Source organism: Sus scrofa, chromosome 2 (assembly GCF_000003025.6).
Source record: "Sus scrofa isolate TJ Tabasco breed Duroc chromosome 2, Sscrofa11.1, whole genome shotgun sequence".
In the NCBI taxonomy this organism is placed as follows: Eukaryota; Metazoa; Chordata; class Mammalia; order Artiodactyla; family Suidae; genus Sus; species Sus scrofa.
The window spans coordinates 130824717-130844215 of record NC_010444.4 but is presented as its reverse complement, the minus strand read 5'-3'; the positions used below and the strand labels follow the sequence as shown (position 1 = coordinate 130844215).

The 19499-nt window shown below is 39.9% G+C and overlaps 1 long non-coding RNA gene across 4 annotated transcripts in view; it reads left to right on the top strand.

The window, feature by feature from the left end:
• Positions 1-19499, top strand: part of LOC106509551 — a 133843-nt gene that overhangs the window by 31876 nt on the left and 82468 nt on the right. For 2 of the 4 annotated variants that reach the window (XR_002341884.1, XR_001307184.2), the window contains exons 1-2: positions 8389-8779; positions 8922-9051. This is a non-coding gene — a long non-coding RNA (uncharacterized LOC106509551). Of the gene's footprint in view, positions 1-608; positions 664-8388; positions 8780-8921; positions 9052-19499 lie in introns of those variants that run through there. The other 2 variants (XR_002341886.1, XR_002341885.1) reach the window with 2 other exon arrangements.

Genomic DNA, 19499 nt, shown 5'->3' with positions numbered 1-19499 from the left:
TGAGGACCAGGGATGTCTCTGCTGAATTAAATTGGCAGCATAAAAATGCCGTGTTCATGAGGATAGCCTATGGAGCATGGTTGTTTGAATTCCTCCTCCCAGTGGAATCACATTCCAATTTTATCAGCTTGATTTTATTTTTTTGAAATTTTAAGATGTAATTTCATCTTGAAATTACAAGAGATAATTCAAAACTGATGGAGGCATTCCCCAAGAGGGAACTCAAATAAGCTGTTCTTTATTTAGGAAATCTTCTGATATTTGGTACAAATGTTAATTTTCAAAGATGTTTTTCCATTAGTTGCCTACTCCATCATGTAAAGTGCCTGCCTTGAGAACATTATCAAAGCTGATGGTAAAGGAGTTATTTTCAGGTTGACTTAAATCCAAGGCCCTTTAGAGAAGCACAAAAAATTGTCTAGGAGACTAGTGAAACACTCAACAAAAAGCTTCTCCTACTGGGAAGCTTTGTATATATTTTGGACATATTATATATAGATATAGATATTAGAAAATTGATATTTATGATTTTTAGAGATGTCAAAGAACTTCCATAACTGTGATTTCACTTTTTACCTTTTTACATAGCCCCCGCCCCCCATCCAGGAGGAAAAGAGAGGAGGAAAAGGGAGATGAGGAAAGAAATGAACCTGTACAGAGCACGTACGTCATTTTACTAAGAATTTGTTTAGCAGTCGCAGCAGGGTAACTATTTATGTTTTGTTTCTGTTATTTTTGACTGATGCCACCAGAATCCTGGTAGAGGACTAGGCCCGAGATACGCAGGCCACCTTTCAGCTTCATTACTCCACCCTGCCTCTACCATTAGGTACCCATGTACCATGCAAGCTTTGTCCCATCAGCGTGTGCTCCTAATCTGGTATCAGATATATCTATGGGTCATTTTCTGAACACTTTTCACCTGTTAATGGAATATTCTTGGCTTTACAAGAATAAAAATACAAGCCAGGTGTCTCATTCTTTTTTGTTGTTGTTGTTTGTTTTCATCTATTACAAATTTCTTTTTTCTTTTTTTTGCTTTTTAGGGTCTCACCCACAGCATATGGAGATTCCCAGGCTAGGGGGTCCCCTCAGAGCTACAGCTGCTGGCTTATGCCACAGCAACATCAGATCCAAGCCACATCTGCGACCTACGCCACAGCTCATGGCAACGGCAGCCAGGGGTTGAACCCGGAACTTCATGGTTCCTAGTCGGATTCGTTTCCGCTGTGCCACAATGGGAACTCTTATTACTAATTTCTGATCTGAAAAACACTAAGATAATAGGAATCCTAGGAATTGACCGCAGGGTTACCATTAAGACTTGTGGGCATTTGTTCTGGCTGCTTTCCATGCTGACCCTCCCAGTGTCTTCGGGCTTCTAACCACCTGGGTAAACAAAGGATTAAGGAGACATAAATCTTCAGCAGGCCAGTTTCTCACTTTGTGGTTTAAGATACGGAAATTATGTATCTGTGTTATGTGTTAATCAGCCACTTCCGTTCTTTAAACCACTTAAATCTTCACCTGAGAAGATATGCCTAAAATTTAATAAAAGTATCTGCTTTTTTACAAAAGACTCAGATTGGGTTTGGTTAATCACGTAAGGTGATTTTTTTTTTTTTTCCTTGCGATTAGCCTCAAACAATCAGTATCACCTGTGAATATATCAGGGTGATTTCAATTCCGCATAACAGGACACATGACTCTCAGCAACTTAAATTACTGCAGGTAAGGTGAAGGCTGGGGAATTGCAAGGTTAGCTCATTCTGGGGCTCAAGGAGGCCAGGTTGGCTTCTCCTAGAGTCTGTTATTTTCCCCTCCTATTTGCACAGTAGCTAGCTGTGTTCTTCCAGGGCATTGTCTGAAAGTTGGAAGACAAAGAAAAGTCTTGTCTTGTAAGAGTTAGGAAATCTTCTTGGATGCTTGCAGCAAATTTACCTTACACGTTTTTGTCTGTGATCATACCACATTCCTAAGGCAGCCCTTGACAAGGAAATAGAGTCCTCACGACTGGTTAATAAACATTAACATTCTAGGGTGGGTGGGGAGGGCCCTTGAAACACATGCTCTGCCTAAATTAATAATAAAATTGGGATTCTGGTAAGAAGGAAGAGTTGTGTTTTTTGTGTCGGTGACCTAGTGTCTGGTGTAGCGCATAAAACTTTTTATATAAACTGCCAGCAGTGGTGTGGCATTCAGTGCTATTTTTGTTGCAGAAAACTTGCATAATAAAGGGAATGTATTGAGATAGGCCTAGTTTCAGGCATGACTTGAAAGACTGGTCCCAGGAATGTAACTGAAGGAAGGCTTTTTGGTTTCTCTGCTTTCTTTTTTTTTTTTTTTTTTCTTTTTGTCTTTTTGCTATTTCTTTGGGCCGCTCCCGCGGCATATGGAGATTCCCAGGCTAGGGGTCTAATCGGAGCTGTAGCCACCGGCCTACGCCAGAGCCACAGCAAAGTGGGATCCAAGCCGCGTCTGCAACCTACACCACAGCTCACAGCAACGCCGGATGGTTAACCCACTGAGCAAAGGCAGGGACTGAACCCGCAACCTCATGGTTCCTAGTCGGATTCGTTAACCACTGCGCCACGACGGGAACTCCAGCTTTCTTTCCAACGTGAGCTTCTTCCTTAGCCTGCCTGCTCATGCTCTGCTAGCCAGACCACTGCCACTGTCTTCTAGAGATAACCCTCCTTTTTATCTTGTGTCAAAGAGGATGTGTACTTGTATTTCTTTCCTGTGAGCTTCAACAAATATGCCTCATATTCCACTGGCTCCTATTAGAGTACAAGCTCATCTCAGAACCAATGGAGAAGCTACACAATTGATGTTTAAGCTTACAACATTGTAATGCACTTAAAGCAATGCAATTTATAAAAGTGATTTTCTGATAGACATGAGAGGAAGTCAGGCAGACAAGCAAATGAATGAATGAATAATGAGTAAAGAAAAACTTTCCCCAATTATTGTGGAGTTTCCTATTATAGCTATTTCCCTAGAAAGAGTTTCAATAAATTAAAGAATTATTTTCTGGAAGACAGCTTAAAATAAAGGAAATCATAACAATCAAATTTATAGGAAACATCTAGTCATAGCCACACCAGTATTACAATTCTAGCAGGATAAGAAACTGGTTGTTTTGGATGACGTTTATGGTTTTGAAAAAGATGAAGTTATTCATGGTGGTATTTTAGTATTGGGGAAATTGAATTAATTAGTTTTTGGCTAAAGAACTCCTGCGGATTTAGTTTAGGTTCAAATCTGGCCTTTATGTTTATCATTTGAAGAGATTTTTAAAATTTAAATAACAAATATTTTCAGCAGCATCAGCTTTTTAGCACACAATGGTGTTTAATGCCAGGAATGTCAACATTTCTAAAATAGTTACTATAAACATCACAGAGTAAAAAAAAAAATTATATATATATATATATATATATATATGCATACATTCTAAAACATACCCTTGTGTACATTAATAGTGTGTAAAAGCCAACAAGTGAATTATATGATTCATCAGGGAAAAACAGAGCACCTCCAAAAGATGCAAAGAGAGGAAGCAAGGGCTCAGGGTTTACACTACATGGGTGGGTGCCCACTACAATAATATCCTAAAATCTTGGACAAATCAGCCTCTCTGTGTGTTGGCCTCTTCATTTGTAAAACAAAAATGTCAGTCTACATAATGAAGCATTTTCCTGTCTCTAGAATTCTATGATTTTATTACAGACTTTGGACTTGTGGGTATATATTCTAAACAATTTAGGGATGTAATGTATCGTGTTGTTAGGTTACATGTTAGCATTTAAGCTTCTCATACATGATACACCATCCCATTCTATATCTGTACTCCTCGGTAGTGGGTGCCTGATAAGTGCCAGATTTTGTTGCATTAAATTGGAGGTTTTGGTGGTGATTATGACTCAGTCTTTATTCAATAGATGAATGGGTAGGAGTGCAGTTTATTTAGTGTCTCTCTAATTTATTACTATCTCCCTAAACTACCTGCCAATCGTTTCATATAGAAAAACAGGCAAAATAACCAAAGGTGGGCAGAAATACCTTGGCTAATACTACTTTAGCTTTTTCAGCTTCCTAGAATTTATAAACCCTATTGATGATAAGCCACAAAGTTACTTATTTGCATATGAGCATGAGTCTCCCACATGGGGAAAATGAGAATGTTGCTAAGCAGGAATTTCAGTTAAAATTGAAAACTAAATCCTTAAAATTGATTCTATATTAATAATTGCTTTAAAACATGTTCATAAAGCCAACAGAACAACTGCAAGTACCATCTCTCTGCAAGGATATGGCATGCAGGTGTGTGTGTTTCTGTAGGTTTACGCAGATGTCTGTGCGGTCCAAGAATATCCAGAGAGGAAGTAGATAATGTGACACAGGAAGTAACTGGGCATAACTGGCTACTAGTCAGTGGTGAATCCTGAAAGTCGCGCTCTCTGTCAAAATTGCCCATCCTGGCCCTGCAGTATAGGAGAGAAGTAGAGAGGGACCGAGAGAGAGGGAAGGAGCGAGGCAGAGGGAGACGGGAGACGTAGCAGGCAGCATGGTAGAGGGGAAAAGCTCAAGGAATGAGCACGTGCTGGGCAATTTTGCAGAGGATGCTTTGGAAAATAGTAACTCTCTAAAGTCCCAGCCCTGCCCTTCACAGTAGCAAAACAGAATCTGCTGTAGAATCTCAATAAAACAAATGTGTTCTTTGAGAGAGCACTTGGAACAACTGCAGATAGAGAGACTGAGAATTCTCTGAGCAGAAGCCTCCCCAAAAGAGAGTGACTCCATCAGTGAAGTTTCAAATGAGGACAGTGCACAGCATAGAATTCTGTGGAACCGTGGCAATGATGCCAAATATGGACAGGACCAGGGGGGAGTTTTTTTGTTTTTTGTGTTTTTACCCACAAATTCTTTAATGAATAGTTGGAAATTAATACATGGTTTCTCAAGTTTAGAAAACTGTGTGTAGTATGACTTATAGGATGGTTTCTGGGCTTCCCCAGTCCTTTCATCTCAACAAAGTTCTGAGTCAAAGAACTCTTCAGATATTGTGAGAGACAGGCATGGGAACCAGGTGGAGACACCTGACTCTTGCAATCTAGTATTTGGAGTAAAACTGGCTAAGCAGCATCATTTCCTAAGTGCTGCTTGTGTAAGGCCTGATGCTATCTGGATGTGTCACACATTCCATGTGCACATGTATGTTGTAAATACACACGCATACAAGTGTGGCCAGGAGTCAGGTGAACCCAGCTAAACTAATACATCTGAGTGAACACCAAGTGGTTAACCTCCCATCCATTAATGCTGTAGTTCTATATAAGAACAAATCAACATAAAAGTTTGATTTCATTCAAAATTCTAATGGATTAACACCAGTAAAGAGCAAAATGTAACTAAGTAGAATAATGCAAATTAGCATTTTTGGGAGTTCCCATTGTGGCTCAGCAGAAATGAATCTGGCTAGCATCTATGAAGAAGCAGGTTTGATCCCTGGCCTTGCTCAGTGGGGTAAGGTCTGGCGTTGCCATGAGCTGTGGTGTAGGTTACAGATGCAGCTTGGATCTGTCATGGCTGTGGCTGTGGTCAGCAGTTACAGCTCCAATTCGACCCCTAGCCTGGGAACCTTCATTAAAAAAAAAAAAAAATTAGCATTCTTGAGTGGGACTCATTTGCTTTGAGGGATTTGGGAGATTGGAGCTTAGTCATTGTACAGCTCCAATTCGACCCCTAGCCTGGGAACCTTCATTAAAAAAAAAAAAAAAATTAGCATTCTTAAGTGGGACTCATTTGCTTTGAGGGATTTGGGAGATTGGAGCTTAGTCATTGATCTAACAAAGTGCCTATTCTTCCCAAACCTTTAAGTTAGACTTTGGGAATAAAAGAGTGACTAGAAATCAGTCTCTACACTCAAGAAAAAATGTAAACGCTCAATTCAGTAAGCTTGTTTGTGTCAATAATCTTTTTTTTTGCTTTTTTAGGGTGTCATAAGCAGCATGTGGAAGTTCCCAGGCTAATGGTCGAATGAAAGCTGCAGTTGCTGGCCAACACCAGAGCAACACAGGATCTGAGTTGCATCTGTGACCTACACCACAGCTCACGGCAACACCAGATCCTTAACCCACCAGGCAAGGCCAGGGATGGAACCCGCATCCATAGGGATACTAGTTGGGTTCGTTACCACTGAGCCACAATGGGAACTCCTGTGTCAATCTGTTATTGGCTCAGTTTCAAGATAAAGAATTACAAATGTCCTAATACAAAAGATATTTTATGATGGAAGTAAGCATGTTGGGAAGTTTATAGTAACTTTAAATATCAAATATACCCTTTAGTTTCCTTTAGGTGAGAGGAATGTGAGTAGAATGATATATAAGAACAGTTTTCTTTGTGTAGAATATAAAATTGTAGTATAAATATTCAGAGGAGGCAGCAGTCTGTGTTCAAATCAGAGACCATTTATTTAATCAGTTGCTGTCAAGTCACTTAAACTATCTGTGCTTTAGTTTCTTCATTTGTAAAGAAGCCTATCAATATGTCACTGTAGTACCTCTAAGAACCATAAGAGACATATGTGGGTTAATTCATGTTAAAGTCTTAGAAGAATACTGGCACAGAAAAGCTGTGCAAGAAATGTTAACTCTGTCATTATTATTGTCTACCTACTATTTCTAAGCACATTCCTCAAATCAAAATTTACCATCTTCCTGTAAATCACTTCATGTTTCTCTTTAGCAGAATGGTCAATTAGAAGTTTCCATTTGTTTTTGTTTTACAATCCCATAGCTCTATTTTCAAAATCCTGAAAGCTCTGGAAAACGAAACGTTTTCATATCTCATCTGGTGGCAAAATCTGACCTGACCTGATCTGAATTCATTTGGCAGCAAAATCTGATCTGGACTGATAGGAAGCTATTTATAGGATTTATACATCCGGGTTCAGTGTAAATATTCATATATTTGACTGTGGAATATTATTCCCGACCCTATTGGAATTACCTTTCAAATTTGAAAAGTTCTGCATTACGAAATATATTTGGCCCCGACTTTCAGATTATACTAGTCAAGATGGGTGGTGTAGAAGAGATTTCTATCCCTGGCTCAGTACAGCAAGATGTATTAAGCGAGGATGTGAATTTCTCCAGTTATAAACATCTTGAACCAATCAGCTCTCCAGATCCGAAGAATGTGGAACTTGTTTCCTCCATGACCTTCATTATCACCAGATCAATCTTTCTCCCTATTTAATAGATCTGCTATAATTTCCAAGGAGCTGTTATTTTGGTTTTGGAACATTTATTAAGATACAATAATTCTACCTAGTCCCATTATTTTACTCTGTAACCCCTCTCTCCCAATTTCTACCCACATTTCATGCAAACACACCAGAGATCAAAACAAGCTCAACTTTTGGGGTGTAGGTATATACCCCCTAGGTGCTGTTTTTGTTTGCTCCATCTGGGATGAGTTGAAAAATCCAGAAGGATGGGTCTCACCAAGCCTCTTATCTCCATTTTGCCCTGCAGCCCATGTCCTGTTATGTGTGAGCCACTGGTTGGAAGAACTGTCTAGTCTTCAGGCAGTTTGTCTGGTTTTGTCTCAGGAAGTTGACAGTAGATGCCAATCTAAAAGGCCTATCCTTGTTAACAGCTCCTACAATCTCCAGCGTTGTCTCGGAGAAAATTCTAAGGCTCCTTCCTCTTTGTCTCCAGGGAGTCTCAGGTCATGTGTTTTAAAATCCTCCCAAATAGACTTCATCTCCACATCAGATTTAACCACAGTAACTACAGCTGGGTTTAAAAATCTGATCTCCTTCACATTTCTCAAAGAAAGCTGCAGTCTAGGTAGCAGTGAACCTGAAAATCTCTTTTCCACTGTGCTCAGGATGTTTTCTTTCCCTTTTGCGGTCAAGGCGGGCTCAAGATGTAGAACTGCTTAGTTACCAAGGAGGCCAATAGTAAAGAGGTAAATGCAGGTTTATAAAGGATGTTAATGCAAATAAGTGGAACATTCATGCTCCATGGAAGTAAAGACCCAATTGTGAAGGAAATATGCTAAAGTCATATCTGCATTTGATGTCTTCCTGAGCTATTTACTCTCTGCGGAGCCTACTTTAACTTCTTTGGGGTATATTAACTGCAGTATATTAACTGCTTTTGCAGAATTACCTCAAGTCACAGCAGAAAAGGACTGAACCGGGATTCAATTTTATATCTGTTTTACTCTAAAAACACTGACCTTGTCCTTGCACGCAACCTTTAGAAAGTTCATATGTAAAACAGAACATTCCCTCTGCTGCTAAACAACCAGGAATAGCTATTAATATAGCGCAAGAGGGACTTGGAACAGTTTAACGTTGGATGATGGGAATTGGTGTTGATCAGGGCTGCAAGCAGAACACAGCTGCAGTGTTAAATTTAAAAGGCTACCTTGTCCTTGGTAAGAGGGTGATAGGAGGGGCTCTCTGGAGCTGGCTGTGGTTCTTCTGGGCTTAGAAGTGAACCTGGTGAAGTGGACTACAGAGCAAACCTTTGGAAGTTCCACTGAAAGCATCTGGAGTTCCTTGATCCCTGAACAGAAAAGGAGACATGATAGCAGAACTTTCAGTGGCTGACAAAAACCTAAACACAGAGTAGAGAGTCTCTCCTCCAGAGCAATCCTGAGTGTCTCAGATACAATGGCTCCAAGGAACACCTGCTTATCACCAAAAGGAATGCGTTTTAAGATAAGAGACTCCTGCATCCCTTCCATGACCTAGGAGGTAGGGTTCTCCTGTGATTTCTGTAAATGCCAAAGCCCTTGGCTTCCTAGGATACTTTATGTTTCAAAATCTTTTGGGTAAGTACCACACTTGATCAAAGAAAAAAGTAAAAGACAAACTTCTTTTTTTCCCCGAAACCCAGGAACTTGTTCTCACTGGCGCTAACAGAAAAACAGCTTTATAAACCATTGCTGTATGCTGTTGAACAAAGATGCCCGATTCATGCTTTAAAAGGAGGCTCCTGGAAGAACAGCCTGAAGACACTGTCTCAGGTCAGTGCTATTTCCTGCTTGATGTTTCCTGAGAAAACCCTTTTTTTGGTGAGAGGTTGGGGTAGAGGATGACTCATTGGGTCTTAAATGGGTAAAGAGCTTAAATATGGCAAAAGAGGGAACTCTGGTACTGATTCCTTCCCTCTTGCTCAGTTTTACTGTATGTTGTCATACTCTCTTTAGACCTTGAAGAAAAAATTATTTTTCTATAAATCTGTGTCTATCAATAAATGCATATAAATTATAGAGCACAACAGCTAATGGTGCTGAGAGGAATACAGTGTGTGCTATTTAGTTTCCTGTGATCGCCTTATAAGAGAGAGTATAGACGAAGGGTCTGTTTAGATTATAAGTACTTGGTAGCCTGTCTAAAATTACATGGATCCACTACATGGTGATCCAGTTTAAAGGCACATAGAGGATTGTGAAATGCATCACTCTGAAAGTCACATTTTGCAGATGCGCAAAAAATTTGTGCGGTAGCGGTGGGTTTTCGGCAGCCATCAGCGCCCTGTGGACTGTTGTTAGTATTTGCCTGTCTAAGGTTCTGTCCCCTCCTCAGGCAGGTAAACTCCTTGGGGACTGAGACAGAGTGTCAGCTAGTTTCTACTCTCCAGGGCTTGCACAGTTACATGGCCCACACTGGTGTGCTACAAATGTCTGGACTCTCAGCAATATTATAGGGCGTAGGGTATGTCTTGTGAAATTTCAGAAGGTGATCTCTGCTCCTGGAGCTGGTGACCAGCCTGCTTGTGAAAGGGAATTGTTCGGGAGCTATTCTGTGTTCGTATTAGATGATGTGCCATATACAGCTTGAAGGTCATATTTTGCATAAAAATAAATAGTTCGGTCATTGGGAGCAAGTTTGTTTATGGTCTAATAAAATTACACAATGCATGAAGCTCCAGGAAACGCACATTCTGCCTATCTTCATTTTCCAGCTAAATTAGGCTCCAAGAAAGGAAATAGGCTTCTCTCTCACAGCCTGCCACTTTTAAACAACCTCAAAGGTCTATTCCCTATGGATTATACTTTGGCAGAACACTGCTATTAGCCTGTGTATGGGGTCATGTGAAATACTCTCATCTGGACAGTCAGTGGTCCACTGTTTACTACTGGCCACCACCTTTCTTATGGCTCCTGCCTGGGAAAAGAACTCCCCATGTTGAAGTGAGGAAAACAATGGGAAGGGTTGGGGAAACTGTACTGCAAACAAGCATTTAAACGCCTGTATAGGTATTTGATTCCGAACAATTACTAGTTCAACCCTGGGAATTTCTTATTGTCTGGATTTCCCTACCACACACCCAACCATTTAGAAGCACAGCTGGAAGTTTCCTTTTATATGGCAACATTTTGCATCAGTCATGCTCTAATAAAGATGGATACATAAACCAACAAATCTGAGAAAGGTAGATCATTGCTTTCATTTGAATGTGAATTCTTTGTGATTCCTTAGGAGGCCTGTATAAAGGGCTGCCACCCATTCTGACCTGCTGAGTGTTTGCATTTTTCTATTTAGTGAGCATGCCAAAAGCTTCTGGTGATCCACTACGTGGTGATCCAGTTTAAAGGCACATAGAGGATTTTGAAATGCATCACCCTGAAAGGCGCATTTTGCAGATGCACAAACAAGGCAGGAAGGGTCTAACTAGCCCCTTACCTCAGGCAGAAGATGCAGATCTGAGATCACTTTGAAGCTTTAGAGACTAAGGAAGATGAACTTTGTGACACTTGCTGATTATTTTCATCTTCTTGTAAGTACTCCCTCTGGTTTGTCTAAGTTTGACATAAGTCTCTTTCATACAGGTGCTTGACTTGGCAGATGCAGAGGAGATGAGGAAACTGCCAAATTAAAATTAACACCTTTTGTAATACTGAAAGTTGATCCTTAGAATGATGCTCATTCACAGGAAAGGCACTAAAAACATCTTAGAGTTGAATCGAGATTCTGATCTTCTCTAAGAAAAAAAAGGATATATAAACCATTCTATCAAGTGTTGAACTTTTCTGCTTATCTATCTTGACCAGAAAATTTAAAAAAATAAAAGGGAGTTCCCATCGTGGCTCAGCAGAAATGAATCTGACTAGTGTCTATGAGCACACAGGTTCAATCCCTGGCCTTGCTCAGTGGGTTAAGGATCTGGCATTGCTGTGAGCTGTGGTGTGGGTCACAGACACAGCTCAAATCCCACGTTGCTGTGGCTGTGGTGTAGGCCAGTGGCTACAGCTCTGATTCGACCCCTAGCCTGGGAACCTCCATATGCCACTTAAATATTTCAGTTTGAATGCCAGTGTTAGGCATTTATTCTCTGTTCTGTGTAGCTGCTACTCTGCCCTATCCCGAGAAGTAAACTTTAGTCTCAAGATCTACCCTACATGGTAAAAGGCAATTTGAGAAATACAAATAAAACTAAATTACTGAGATTAGAAATTATATCAGAGCATGTTTCAAAAATATTATTTTTCTAACACTACAAAAATTCAGATCAGAAACCAATATAATGGCTCAAGATTTCCTTGAGAAAGTGATACAGTAGTGCTAATGCACTTAGATTTTATCAGGAAGAAGTGATGTTAAAATTTATTTCTGAGCTTATTTAGTCAAAGTTTTTATTTTATTTGGGGGAAGGGAAAGAAGAAATAAGAATGACTGGTAATGCAGTTTTAAGATGAATATTCCTTTATACTTTTGTAAACATTAAGATTAAAAATACCTTTTCCTGTAGACTTTATTTCATTTAGTTCTTGGTAAACAAACAAACAAACCAACCTGTAGACCTCTAAGTTTCTAACAGAGGATCTGATTTGGCCCAAGTTATAGAGCTATTAAATTAGATGACCACGGGAAATGGTTGGGCTTAGACTATCAGTATGTTTTGAGTATTTCTCTCCTTAAAATAATCATCCGCCTTGGGAAAGAACCAGAAAGTCATGTGTCCTAGAGCTGAATAAGCTCTGAGGTGTGTGTAGTTGTGTATTTAAGATGAGGCTTCACATGGCGTGAATAGGAGAGCCAAGCTGTGGTATTAAGCTACCCTGAATTGTGATTATCTTCTTAGAAGGCACCAACCTTGAGTAGACAATCGTCTCCTTGCCTTCACATCTGTACTTCCTACTTATTACAACCTGATTATCCTATCTACAGAGTTTGACACCATTCCTATTGTGTCTAGAAAGGCAGAATGTTGAGGGTTACTGAATCAAACATCTGATTTGTCACTTCATATTAATTCAACTGATTATGAAAAGGCTGGGAATCCCTAAAGGGGTTCTTGGTTGTGCCATTGAGAGAAGAGTCCCTTCATACCAAAGATTTTTGGCAATTGAATTTTTCATGGTGTGTCTCCTAGTTTTAGCTGCTGGTGATATACTTAATGGAAACTTGAAACTCCTTGACCTAAAATTGCGGTAAAATGTTTTTTTTTTGTGTATGTCTTTTTAGGGCTGTACCCACGGTATATGGAGGTCCCCATGCTAGGGGTACAATCTGAGTTCTAGCTGCTGGCCTATGACACAGCCACAGCAACCCAGATCTGAGCCATGTCTGTGACCTACACCACAGCTCACAGCAACACCGGATCCTTAACCCACTGAGCAAGGCCAGGAATCGAACCCTCATCCTCATGGATGCCAGTCGGGTTCATTAACTGCTGAGCCACGATGGAAACTCCAAAACTGAAGTAAAAATTTTAATTATTTGAAATGGCTGATTAGGATGAGGTCCATTTAAGGCAAAAATTTGAAATAGTTGCCAGACTTTAACATCTAGGTTTATCAGTCACTTAAGAAAATAATGAAAAGTTTTGTTATAATGAAAAGTTTTGTTATATGTATAATACTGTGATACTTTCATTGTATTATAGTAGCTAAAAATTATAATATGCAAAACTTTTTTCAATGTGAATTACTTGAGATAAGTTAATAATCTGAACCTGAGATCTTAGGTTAGGTGAAATATTTCAATTCATTCTAAGAGAAAGTTTGAAAAAAATTCATCCCTAAACAAGTGAATTATTTATTTGCATTTCTTTAAAAGGATTAAAGTGAAAAAAAAAAAAAAAGGACTAAAGTGACTGCAGACTTCTGGGTTAGCTGGACTTGTTCACTGGTGTGATTCCTCTTGTAAGTGGCAAGTCAGACCAATTTCCAAATTCAAAATGGTAGCATATAGAGGGAGAAATTGGAACCTTTGCACATTGCCTAGTGGGAATATAGGATGGTACAGCTTCTGTGCAAAACAATATGGCCACACCTCAAAAAGTGAAATGTCAAATTTCTAAATAGCCAAAATGTGGAAACAACCCTAATGGCCACGGGCAGATGAAGGGCTAAGCGAAATGTGGTATATACACACAGTGGAATATTAGATAGTCCTAGAAAGGAAGGAAATTTTGACAGCATTCTACAACACAGATAAACCTTAAAGATGTCATGCTTAAAGATATAAAACAAGACTCAAAAGAACAAATACTGTATGACTGCATTTATAGAAAGTACCAAAAAGTCAAATTTATGGAGATAGAAAGTAGAATAGTTGTTACCAAGGGCTAGGGAAAAGGAATTCTTCTTAAATGGGAACAGAGTTTCAGTATGGGATAAGGGAAAAGTTCCAGAAGTGAAAGGTGGTGACGATGTGAACAATATGAAAGTATGCAATGCCACCAAATTGTACAAGTGAAAATTGTTAAGATGATGAATTTTGTGTTTTGAACATTTTACCACAGTTTAAAAAAAAAAAAAAAGATGTAATTTTTTGATCCTCTGAATCTAGTCACCCCAACAAAAGAGCTGCTTTCTCCCTGCATTTATACTTACTCTCAGGTGTTGTCTCTCTCCTTATTGGCTAGTGGCATAAATTACTTAATTTTTGTAGTTTGTAATTTTCTCTTCCATCAAATGGATGAGAGGAATTGGGTAATCTCTGGCTCTTCTCGAGCTGTCTTTATCACCTTGGATGATTAAATGGAAAATATTAAGCCATTACTCTATTTAAAATAGACTATGCTTTTGGTTTACTTTTTTGCATTCCATTTCTTTTAGGAAAGCTTTACAGACTGCGAGTTTACTTTTCCTTGTCACTTGTACCTTTTGATGGCCATATGCATGCTATTTTGCTAAGGTTCATTAATACTTTGGGAAATGTCTTAAATGTAAAATATTGATAGAAGACAGCAATTTTCATCATAGAACTATAAATTTCCATCATATAAACTTGATATGAAAGCATAATATCTGCATTGCCATTGCCAGTTAATAGCAGAGAAACAAAAACATTATTTCTTAATACAATGTGAAACTTCTCTTTTCTAAATCAAAATTCATTATTGTGTGATATAAACAATAGACATTAAAGTAATAGGTATTTATATAATGTTCAGTATTTTCTCAAGTTCCGTATAAAATTGCACATCTCTCACTTGTATGTACAAGGAAATGGAGGCATAGAAGATGTAACTTAGGAGTTTCCATTGTGGCTCAGTGGTTAACGAATCCGACTAGGAACCATGAGGTTGTGGGTTCGATCCCTGGCCTTGCTCAGTGGGTTAAGGATCCAGCATTGCCATGAGCTGTGGTGTAGGTCGTAGATGAGGCTCAGATCCCGAGTTGCTGTGGCTCTGGCATAGGCTGGGCGGCTACAGCTCTGATTCGACCCTTAGCCTGGGAACCTCCATATGCCAAAAATGGCAAAAAAGACAAAAAAAAAAAAAAAGAGAAGATGTAAATAGGTTAATAAGTGAGAGAACTTTCTCTGTTAAACTTGCTGTGTTGGACTTTTTGTCTTTGGGATTGCCTTATTTTAAGCAAGTATACCAGTTAGGACAGACTCAGGCTCCAGAAACACATAAACCTGGAAATCTTAGGAGTGTAAAACACAATGATTTATTTTTCACTCATGCAAAACTTGTTGCAAATCCAGCAGTTCTCCAGGCAGCTCCTCCTTGGCAGAATTTCAGGGGTCCAGGATGTTGGCGTCTTGTGGCACCACCATCTCAACGCAAGCCATCCAATTTGCACAGGCGGAGAACCAGAGAGCTGGATGGAAGGTGGGCAGGGCCAGGGCGTTGTCTTAGCCTGAGATTTGACAGTGTTACTTAAACTCATAATCCGTTGACCAGCGAAAATTATATTGACCCTACGTAACTGCAAAGAGGCTAGGAATGTGGGTGAATCCTCTGTGTTCAGGGAGCATTAAATGTCTGGCGAAATGAGGTTCTTTAGTCTGAGCTGTCCCAAGTGGTCTGAACTGATGGTGTCCCAAGAGTTGAGACCACAGGATATAAGAAGTGCCAAAAGAGCTGGTGTATCCGTCTCCTATTGCTGCTCTAACGGATTACCACAAATGCAGCTCAAACAACATGCTTTTACTCTCTTAACAGTTCTGTAAGTCACAAGTTCAACAGAGATCTCACTGGGCTAAAATCAAGATGATGGCAGGGCTGCATTCCTTCTGGCTGCTTTAGGCAAGAATCCATGTCTTGCTTTTTGCATATTCTGGACACTGCCCACATTCCTTGGCTCCTGTTTCCCTTTCTCTGTCTTCAGAGCAGCCATGTTGCATTTCTCTGTCCTCTTCTCCTGGTCACATCCTCTGACCACAACCAGGCAAGGTTCTCTGCTTTTAAGGACTCACGATCACCTTGGGCCCCCTGGGATAATCCAGGATAATCTCTGACCTCGAGGGCCTTAAGCACATCTCCAAAATCCTTTTTGCTATGTGAAATGACGTATCACAGGTTCTAGGGTTTACAGTGAAGATATCTTCGGTGGGAGTCATCATTGTACCTATCATAGCCACTTTTTCTTTTTATGGCCACACCTGCGCTATATGGAAGCTCCCAGGCCAGGGGTCAAATTGGAATTGCAGCTTCCAGCCTGGGCCACGGCCACAGCAATGCCAGATCTGAGCCACATCTGTGACCTCCCTGTGTCAATGCCGGGTCCCTAACCCAGTGAACAAGACCAGAGATCACCCACATCCTCGTGCGTGCTTGTTTTGTTTGATGAAATTCACATAGCTAAGTTTAATTTTAGGAATTCCTATTGTGGTTTACTGGGTTAAGAACCTGACATAGCGTCCAGCTTCGATCTCAGGCCTTGCTCAATGGGTTAAGCATCTGGTGTTGACACAAGCTGTGGTGTAGGTCACAGATGCAGCTTGGATCTGGTATTGCTGTGCCATGGAGTAGGCCTGCAGCCACAGCCCTGATTCGACACCTAGCCCTGGGAACCTCCATATGCCATGGGTGCAGTCTTAAAAAGAGGAAAAAAAAAAAAACTAATTCCCTTCTGAGAACAAAACAGTTTTCCTTTTTGTTGTTTATTTATAGTTTTGCTTCTTTTTCATGAGAGTTTCACTGCTATTTTTTATTGAAATACAATTGACATATGATATTATGTTATTTTTAGGTAAACCACATAGTGAGTTGGCATTTGCATATATTATGAAATTGTCACCATGATAAGGCTAGCAAACATCTGTCCACACACAGTACCGTTAACTATATTCCTATGCTGTGTATCACATTCCCACACAAAGCAGTCTTCAATAGAAATTCTCTATCTTTGGATTTTATTTCTTTTCAAAACTCTTGGTTTATAATTTGGTCACGTAATGTTAAACTCGAGACCAAGATTTTAGCTCTTCTGTTTGTAGTAGACAGCTATTTTTTGTTTCTTTCTGTCAGGCAATTCTATCACGAGTAATACCATTCAAATTTCATTTGGTTTACTCTCCACTTTTGCTCTCAGGCTGTATGACTTGGATGCAGCTGACGTTACTCAAGGCTATACTGGTGCCCACATGAACCAAGCATGCCCATTCACAACTCGACAGCACTCCATCATAATGAGTCATTCAAAAAATTATAAGAGAGCGAATTGTAAAAGTAGGTGAGATTACTCTGTGCTCTAATCCCCCTGGGGTTGCTAAATATATTCAGTAAATACAAGTGTGGCGCTGATGGTGTCCATTTCCATCTATCAAGGAAAAGAACATGCCTGAGAATGAACCCACTGTAGGGGAGAACAGGGGTGGAAGACAGGTGTCCTGGCTCCTACTCTCTAAGCATCTAGAACTCATCATGCCCCAGATGTTTATTACAAAGTCTCTACATTCTCTTTTTTACAATAAGTTTGTGTTCTTGACACTTGCAACCACATGAGCCTTGATTGATGCAGGTGATGAAGTTGCATAGAGGTAATATACTCACATGCTCTAGAAAAACTCCAGGTAAGTAAGAATTTTAACCCACACACCCTCTCCCTAAAGCACCAGGGTATGTCATTGGTTGCCCCAAATAACTGATGTCATCATTTGTAAAAATACCACTGCTGGGAGTTCCCATCGTGGCTCAGCTAAAATGAATCTGACTAGCATCCATGAGGACACGGGTTCAGTCCCTGATTTTGCTCAGTGGGTTAAGGATCTGGTGTTGCCATGAGTTGTGGTGTAGGCCACAGACGCATCTTGGATCCTGCATTGCTGTGGTTGTGGTGTAGGCCGGCAGCTACACCTCTGATTTGACCCCTCGTCTAGGAACCTCCATATGCTGTGGGTATAGCCCTAACAAAGAAACAAAAAAGTACCACTGCTGATTTCCCAATAGATTATTTCCTCTATAATGTCACGTGAGCCCAGAGCATTGTCTATAGCTGTGGCAGGCAGTGATCCTAGTGGGTTCTTACTTATGTTCTAGTGACGCAGCCTGTTGAATGCTTTGCTGAAGACCAGTCTAATCATAGATACATCACTTGACTTTCCCTGCCAAGTATGATGTATGTTTCATAAATGTACAGATGGGAGGTATGTGAAAACCGGGGGTGATGACCTAGTAAGGAATGTTTGTGAAAGTAAATTGAAGAGGATTTAATAAACTGTTTGAATGAGGGCAGGAAGTGTTTTTTTTTTTTTTAACAAGCATGTTGCGAATGTGAGGACCCAGATCCAAGAATGGAAAAAACTGTTTTATAACTTTCTGCTGTTGTGGTCTTTTTAGATTATTTGGTTTTTATTGTTAAAGATGTACATTCCTCAAGAATTATTTTATGTATACAATTTATTCATTATCTTGGGGATCTTATAATAATAAAATTTAGATGATCTTATTAAAATAGAATACAAAAATAGTAATTTTAATGATAAAAATATATGTATGTACAAATATATTTATAGAAAGAGCTAATATGAAAATGCATTTTATTGGGATAATAAGATCATGGATAGTTTTTATCTTAAAATTTTGGTTAATATTATTATAAATATCTGTTTAATACTGTATTTTTGGTAGCGATAATCAGGTTATATGTAAGAATGTTTATCAAACTGTGTTCTGATTACGCGGATGTATGTAGAAGTTTCATTTCAGGTTATTGACTTAAAGTAGACTGTTGTTAGTTTTCAAGCAGCGTTGCCTTTCTCTTTCTCCTATGACATCCCCCCCTCTCCCCCAGCTGTTTTCCAAGGGTCAGAATTAGCATAGTCTTGGGAAACTGTGCTAGTTTTGCCTCTGGTTTGAATTCTGCTGGTTTGAATGCCCTAATGATTTCTCAGCAGCTGTAGAAGAGGTGACATAAAGATAGTCTATATTGGTCCCTTTGTTCAGCTGTCAAAGACAAGGCTCTGGGAATCGGTTCATGGACAACTTGCTGATGGGTCCTTGGTGTACGTAGAGAAAAGAGCCAGGAGCGTTCCGCAAGCCCTAAGAGACTGAAAGCAGCTGTCTGCCATAGTAGAGTTGCTCCATTTCTAACTTGACTCTTTTTCCTGAACGGAAGTAACCTAGGCAGAAGAAGTTTCCAGAAACATTGGTTAGCGAGTCTGATTTTCCAGAGGCTGCTGGTCTTCTTTCATCACAAAACCCAGGAGACTCTCAACCAGGGGTTGCAAATATAAATTCCAGCATGGGCCAGCTGGGTAAATGTGAGTGAGTGAAGGGAGCTAATGAGGACGGTGGGGAAATCTGGCACACAGCCTATCAAACGGAGGCGGCCTTTTGTAGCTGCAGCCATTTCTCATTGTGCAGGAAAGCAGCCCCATGCATGAAGAAACCAAAGATCTGAGAATTGCCTGGAAGCTTGTTAAGCATGTGGATTTGGGAACAACCCCAGTTAGTCCAATTCAGCTGATCTGGGGTAGGCGCGGGATTCTGAACTTGGGTCTCTCATCATCCAGAGTCATTTTGATACGGACGATCCCAGCTTCATTCTTTGAAAGACCCTCTTAAAAGATAATACATGAATGAGTGGACAGAACTTTTCAGGCTTTAACTGGTAGCTAGTGAAAGGGATCAGAAAATGTGACCTCGAAATATGCTGCTTTGGCAAATTGGTTATTTGAGCTGAAGGAAACTAAGAAACAGTAGATGCAGGAAAGGCTCTGTACCTTTCTCCTTTCTGCCTAAAAGCAAAGTATGAATTTCCCAAGAGAGATGCCCTCCCTATGTGAT